The sequence below is a fragment of the Eurosta solidaginis genome, unplaced genomic scaffold, assembly GCF_040869045.1.
Source record: "Eurosta solidaginis isolate ZX-2024a unplaced genomic scaffold, ASM4086904v1 ctg00001029.1, whole genome shotgun sequence".
Lineage (NCBI taxonomy): Eukaryota > Metazoa > Arthropoda > Insecta > Diptera > Tephritidae > Eurosta > Eurosta solidaginis.
In genome coordinates this window covers 1669499-1677942 of record NW_027136882.1, presented here as the reverse complement: position 1 = coordinate 1677942, position 8444 = coordinate 1669499, and positions in this window count along the sequence as shown.

The window sequence follows — 8444 nt, the reverse complement described above, 5'->3', positions numbered from 1 at the left end:
AAAAACCGATTCTATCTTGCTTGGTTCAATAGATATGGACACTTATCACTTTTAGTCGGTTAACCCCATCCACTTTGACGTAGAAATTGAACCGTTAACGACAGAACCTTGTATCAGCTTGTGGATTAATATACACATAAAAGCCTACCATCTGCAAAAACAAAATCGATTCTATCTTGCTTGGTTCAATAGATATGGACACTTATCCCGTTTAGTCGGTTAACCCCACCCAGTATGACGTAGAAATTGAACCGTTAACGATAGAACCTGGATCAGTTTGTGGATTAATATACACATAAAAACCTATCATCTGCAAAAACAAAATCGATTCTATCTTGCTTGGCTCAATAGATATGTACACTTATCCCTTTTAGTCGGTTAACCCCACCCACAATAGATATGTACACTTATCCCTTTTAGTCGGTTAACCCCATCCACTTTGACATAGAAATTGAACCGTTAACGATAGAACCTTGTATCAGCTTGTGGATTAATATACACATAAAAACCTACCATCTGCAAAAATAAAATCGATTCTATCTTGCTTGGTTCAATAGATGTGGACACTTATCCCTTTTAATCGGTTAACCCCACCCAGTATGACGTAGAAATTGAACCGTTGGCGATAGAACCTTGGATCAGCTTGTGGAATAATACACACATAAAAACCTACCATCTGCAAAAACAAAATCGATTCTATCTAGCTTGGTTCAATAGATATGTACACTTATCTCTTTTAGTCGGTAACCCCATCCACTTTGACATAGAAATTGAACCGTTAACGACAGAACCTTGTATCAGTTTGTGGATTAATATACACATAAAAACCTACCATCTGAAAAAATAAAATCGATTCTATCTTGCTTGGTTCAATAGATGTGGACACTTATACCTTTTAGTCGGTTAACCCCACCCAGTGTGACGTAGAAATTGAACCGTTGGCGATAGAACCTTGGGTCAGCTTGTGGAATAATACACACATAAAAACCTACCATCTGCAAAAATAAATTCGATTCTATCTTGCTTGGTTCAATACATATGGACACTTATCCCTTTTAGTCAGTTAACCCCACCCACTTTGACGTAGAAATTGAACCGTTAACGATAGAACCTTGGGTCAGCTTGTGGATTAATATACACATAAAAGCCTACCATCTGCAAAAATAAATTCGATTCTATCTTGCTTGGTTCAATAGATATGGACACTTATCCCATTTAGTCGGTTAACCACATACACTTTGGCGTAGAAATTGAACCGTTAGCGATAGAATCTTAGTCATCTTGTGGATTAATACATATATAAAAACCTATCATCTGCAAAAACAAAATCGATTATATCTTGCTTGGTTCAATAGATATGGATACTTATCCCTTTTAGTCGGTTAACCCCACCCACTTTGACGTAGACATTGAACCGTTAACGATAGAACCTTGGATCAGCTTGTGGATTAATACACACATAAAAACCTATCACCTCCAAAAACAAAATCGATTCTAGCTTGCTGGGTTCAATAGATATGGACACTTATCCCTTTTAGTCGGTTTACACCACCCACAATAGATATGGACACTTATCCCTTTTAGTCTGTTAACCCCATCCACTTTGTCGTAGAAATTGAACCGTTAAAGATATAACCTTGTATCAGCTTGTGGATTAATATACACATAAAATCCTACCATCTGCAAAAATAAAATGGATTCTATCTTGCTTGGTTCAATAGATATGGACACTTATCCCTTTTAGTCGGTTAACTCCACCCACTTTGACGTAGAAATTGAACCGTTAAAGATAGAACCTTGGATCAGCTTGTGGATTAATATACACATAAAAAACTATCATCTGCAAAAACAAAATCGATTCTCTCTTGCTTGGTTCAATAGCTATGGACACTTGTCCCTTTTAGTCGGTTAACCCCACCCACAATAGATATGGACACTTACCCTTTTAGTCGGTTAACCCCATCCACTTTGACGTAGAAATTGAACCGTTAAAGATAGAACCTTGTATCAGCTTGTGGATTAATATACACATAAAAACCTACCATCTGCAAAAATAAAATCGATTCTATCTTGCTTGGTTCAATAGCTATGGACACTTGTCCCTTTTAGTCGGTTAACCCCACCCACAATAGATATGGACACTTATCCCTTTTAGTCTGTTAACCCCATCCACTTTGTCGTAGAAATTGAACCGTTAAAGATAGAGCCTTGTATCAGCTTGTGGATTAATATACACATAAAATCCTACCATCTGCAAAAATAAAATCGATTCTATCTTGCTTGGTTCAATAGATATGGACACTTATCCCTTTTAGTCGGTTAACTCCACCCACTTTGACGTAGAAATTGAACCGTTAAAGATAGAACCTTGGATCAGCTTGTGGATTAATATGCACATAAAAAACTATCATCTGCAAAAACAAAATCGATTCTATCTTGCTTGGTTCAATAGATATGGATACTTATCCCTTTTAGTCGGTTAACCCCACCCACTTTGACGTAGAAATTGAACCGTTAACGATAGAATCTAGGATCAGCTTGTGGGTTAATACACAAATAAAAACCTATCATCTGCAAAAAAAAAAAATCGATTCTATCTTGCTTGGTTCAATAGATATGGACACTTATCCCTTTTAGTCGGTTAACCCCATCCACTTTGACGTAGAAATTGAACCGTTAACGACAGAACCTTGTATCAGCTTGTGGATTAATATACACATAAAAGCCTACCATCTGCAAAAACAAAATCGATTCTATCTTGCTTGGTTCAATAGATATGGACACTTATCCCGTTTAGTCGGTTAACCCCACCCAGTATGACGTAGAAATTGAACCGTTAACGATAGAACCTGGATCAGCTTGTGGATTAATATACACATAAAAACCTATCATCTGCAAAAACAAAATCGATTCTATCTTGCTTGGCTCAATAGATATGGACACTTATCCCTTTTAGTCGGTTAACCCCACCCACAATAGATATGTACACTTATCCCTTTTAGTCGGTTAACCCCATCCACTTTGACATAGAAATTGAACCGTTAACGATAGAACCTTGTATCAGCTTGTGGATTAATATACACATAAAAACCTACCATCTGCAAAAATAAAATCGATTCTATCTTGCTTGGTTCAATAGATATGGACACTTATCCCTTTTAGTCGGTTAACCCCACCCAGTATGACGTATAAATTGAACCGTTGGCGATAGAACCTTGGATCAGCTTGCGGAACAATACGCACATAAAAACCTACCATCTGCAAAAAATTCGATTCTATCTTGCTTGGTTCAATAGATATGTATACTTATCCCTTTTAGTCGGTTAACCCCACCCACTATGACGTAGAAATTGAACCACTTAAGATAGAGCCTTGGATCAGCTTGTGGATTAATATACACATAAAAGCCTACCATCTGCAAAAAAAAATCGATTCTATCTAGCTTGGTTCAATAGATATGTATACTTACCCCTTTTAGTCGGTTAACCCCACCCACTATGACCTAGAAATTGATCCACTTAAGATAGAGCCTTGGATCAGCTTGTGGATTAATATACACATAAAAGCCTACCATCTGCAAAAATAAAATCGATTCTATCTTGCTTGGTTCAATAGATATGGATACTTATCCCTTTTAGTCGGATAACCCCACCCAGTATGACGTATAAATTGAACCGTTGGCGATAGAACCTTGGATCAGCGTGCGGAACAATACACACATAAAAACCTACCATCTGCAAAAATAAATTCGATTCTATCTTGCTTGGTTCAATAGATATGGACACTTATCCCTTTTAGTCGGTTAACCCCACCCAGTATGACGTATAAATTGAACTGTTGGCGATAGAACCTTGGATCAGCTTGCGGAACAATACTCACATAAAAACCTACCATCTGCAAAAATAAATTCGATTCTATCTTGCATGGTTCAATAGATATGTATACTTATCCCTTTTAGTCGGTTACCCCCACCCACTATGACGTAGAAATTGAACCACTTAAGATAGAGCCTTGGATCAGCTTGTGGATTAATATACACATAAAAGCCTACCATCTGCAAAAACAAAATCGATTCTATCTAGCTTGGTTCAATAGATATGTATACTTACCCCTTTTAGTCGGTTAACCCCACCCACTATGACCTAGAAATTGAACCACTTAAGATAGAGCCTTGGATCAGCTTGTGGATTAATATACACATAAAAGCCTACCATCTGCAAAAACAAAATCGATTCTATCTAGCTTGGTTCAATAGATATGTATACTTACCCCTTTTAGTCGGTTAACCCCACCCACTATGACCTAGAAATTGATCCACTTAAGATAGAGCCTTGGATCAGCTTGTGGATTAATGTACACATAAAAACCTACCATCTGCAAAAACAAAATCGATTCTATCTAGCTTGGTACAATAGATATGGACACTTATCCCTTTTAGTCGGTTAACCCCACCCCCTTTGACGTAGAAATTGAACCGCTAACGACAGAACCTTGTATCAGCTTGTGGATTAATATACACATAAATACCTACCATCTGCAAAAACAAAATCGATTCTATCTAGCTTGGTTCAATAGATATGGACACTTATCCCTTTTAGTCGGTTAACCCCACCCAGTATGACGTAGAAATTGAACTGTTAACGATAGAACCTTGAGTCAGCTTGTGGATTGATATACACATAAAAACCTACCATCTGCAAAAACAAAATCGATCCTATCTAGCTTGGTTCAATAGATATGGACACTTATCCCTTTTAGTCGGTTAACCCCACCCAGTATGACGTAGAAATTGAACCGTTAACGATAGAACCTTGAGTCAGCTTGTGGATTAATATACACATAAAAACCTACCATCTGCAAAAACAAAATCGATTCTATCTAGCTTGGTTCAATAGATATGGACACTTATCCCTTTTAGTCGGTTAACCCCACCCACTTTGACGTAGAAATTGAATTGTTAACGATAGAACCTTGTATTAGCTTGTGGATTAATATACACATAAAAGCCTACCATCTGCAAAAACAAAATCGATTCTATCTAGCTTGGTTCAATAGATATGTATACTTCCCCTTTTAGTCGGTTAACCCCACCCACTATGACCTAGAAATTGAACCACTTAAGATAGAGCCTTGGATCAGCTTTTGGATTAATATACACATAAAAGCCTACCATCTGCAAAAATAAAATCGATTCTATCTTGCTTGGTTCAATAGATATGGACACTTATCCCTTTTAGTCGGTTAACCCCATCCACTTTGGCGTAGAAATTGAACCGTTAAAGATAGAACCTTGTGTCAACTTGTGGATTAATATACACACAAAAACCTATCATCTGCAAAAATAAAATCGATTCTATCTTCCTTGGTTCAATAGATATGGACACTTATCCCTTTTAGTCGGTTAACCCCACCCACAATACATATGTACACTTATCCCTTTTAGTCGGTTAACCCCATCCACTTTGACATAGAAATTGAACCGTTAACGATAGAACCTTGTATCAGCTTGTGGATTAATATACACATAAAAACCTACCATCTGCAAAAATAAAATCGATTCTATCTTGCTTGGTTCAATAGATGTGGACACTTATCCCTTTTAGTCGGTTAACCCCACCCAGTGTGACGTAGAAATTGAACCGTTGGCGATAGAACCTTGGGTCAGCTTGTGGAATAATACACACATAAAAACCTACCATCTGCAAAAATAAATTCGATTCTATCTTGCTTGGTTCAATAGATATGGACACTTATCCCTTTTAGTCGGTTAACCCCACCCACTTTGACGTAGAAATTGAACCGTTAACGATAGAACCTTGGATCAGCTTGTGGATTAATACACACATAAAAAACTATCACCTGCAAAAACAAAATCGATTTTAGCTTGCTGGGTTCAATAGATATGTACTCTTATCCCTTTTATTCGGTTAACCCCATCCACTTTGACATAGAAATTGAACCGTTAACGATAGAACCTTGTGTCAGCTTGTGGATTAATACACACATAAAAGTCTACCATCTGCAAAAATAAAATCGATTCTATCTTGCTTGGTTCAATAGATGTGGACACTTATCCCTTTTAGTCGGTTAACCCCACCCAGTGTGACGTAGAAATTGAACCGTTGGCGATAGAAGCTTGGGTGAGCTTGTGGAATAATACACACATAAAAACCTACCATCTGCAAAAATAAATTCGATTCTATCTTGCTTGGTTCAATAGATATGGACACTTATCCCTTTTAGTCGGTTAACCCCACCCACTTTGACGCAGAAATTGAACTGTTAACGATAGAACCTTGTGTCAGCTTGTGGATTAATATACACATAAAAGCCTACCATCTGCAAAAACAAAATCGATTCTATCTAGCTTGGTTCAATAGATATGTACACTTATCTCTTTTAGTCGGTTAACCCCATCCACTTTGACATAGAAATTGAACCGTTAACGATAGAACCTTGTATCAGCTTGTGGATTAATATACACATAAAAACCTACCATCTGAAAAAATAAAATCGATTCTATCTTGCTTGGTTCAATAGATGTGGACACTTATATCTTTTAGTCGGTTAACCCCACCCAGTGTGACGTAGAAATTGAACCGTTGGCGATAGAACCTTGGGTCAGCTTGGGGAATAATACACACATAAAAACCTACCATCTGCAAAAATAAATTCGATTCTATCTTGCTTGGTTCAATACATATGGACACTTATCCCTTTTAGTCGGTTAACCCCACCCACAATAGATATGGACACTTATCCCTTTTAGTCTGTTAACCCCATCCACTTTGACATAGAAATTGAACCGTTGGCGATAGACCCTTGTGTCAGCTTGTGGAATAATACACACATAAAAACCTACCATCTGCAAAAATAAATTCGATTCTATCTTGCTTGGTTCAATACATATGGACACTTATCCCTTTTAGTCGGTTAACCCCACCCACTTTGACGTAGAAACTGAACCGTTAAAGATCATCTGCAAAAACAAAATCGATTCTATCTTGCTTGATTCAATAGATATGGATACTTATCCCTTTTAGTCGGTTAACCCCACCCACTTTGACGTAGACATTGAACCGTTAACGATAGAACCTTGGATCAGCTTGTGGATTAATACACACATAAAAACCTATCACCTCCAAAAACAAAATCGATTCTAGCTTGCTGGGTTCAATAGATATGGACACTTATCCCTTTTAGTCGGTTAACTCCACCCACTTTGACGTAGAAATTGAACCGTTAAAGATAGAACCTTGGATCAGCTTGTGGATTAATATACACATAAAAACCTATCATCTGCAAAACCAAATCGATTCTATCTTGCTTGGTTCAATAGATATGGATACTTATCCCTTTTAGTCGGTTAACCCCACCCACTTTGACGTAGAAATTGAACCGTTAACGATAGAATCTAGGATCAGCTTGTGGGTTAATACACAAATAAAAGCCTATCATCTGCAAAAAAAACCGATTCTATCTTGCTTGGTTCAATAGATATGGACACTTATCCCTTTTAGTCGGTTAACCGTTAAAGATAGAACCTTGGATCAGCTTGTGGATTAATATACACATAAAAACCTATCATCTGCAAAAACAAAATCGATTCTATCTTGCTTGGTTCAACAGATATGGATACTTATCCCTTTTAGTCGGTTAACCCCACCCACTTTGACGTAGAAATTGAACCGTTAAAGATCATCTGCAAAAACAAAATCGATTCTATCTTGCTTGGCTCAATAGATATGTACACTTATCCCTTTTAGTCGGTTAACCCCACCCACAATAGATATGTACACTTATCCCTTTTAGTCGGTTAACCCCATCCACTTTGACATAGAAATTGAACCGTTATCGATAGAACCTTGTATCAGCTTGTGGATTAATATACACATAAAAACCTACCATTTGCAAAAATAAAATCGATTCTATCTTGCTTGGTTCAATAGATATGGACACTTATCCCTTTTAGTCGGTTAACCGTTAAAGATAGAACCTTGGATCAGCTTGTGGATTAATATACACATAAACACCTATCATCTGCAGAAACAAAATCGATTCTATCTTGCTTGGTTCAATAGATATGGATACTTATCCTTTTAGTCGGTTAACCCCACCCAGTGTGACGTAGAAATTGAACCGTTGGCGATAGAACCTTGGGTCAGCTTGGGGAATAATACACACATAAAATCCTACCATCTGCAAAAATAAAATCGATTCTATCTTGCTTGGTTCAATAGATATGGACACTTATCCCTTTTAGTCGGTTAACCGTTAAAGATAGAACCTTGGATCAGCTTGTGGATTAATATACACATAAAAACCTATCATCTGCAAAAACAAAATCGATTCTATCTTGCTTGGTTCAACAGATATGGATACTTATCCCTTTTAGTCGGTTAACCCCACCCACTTTGACGTAGAAATTGAACCGTTAAAGATCA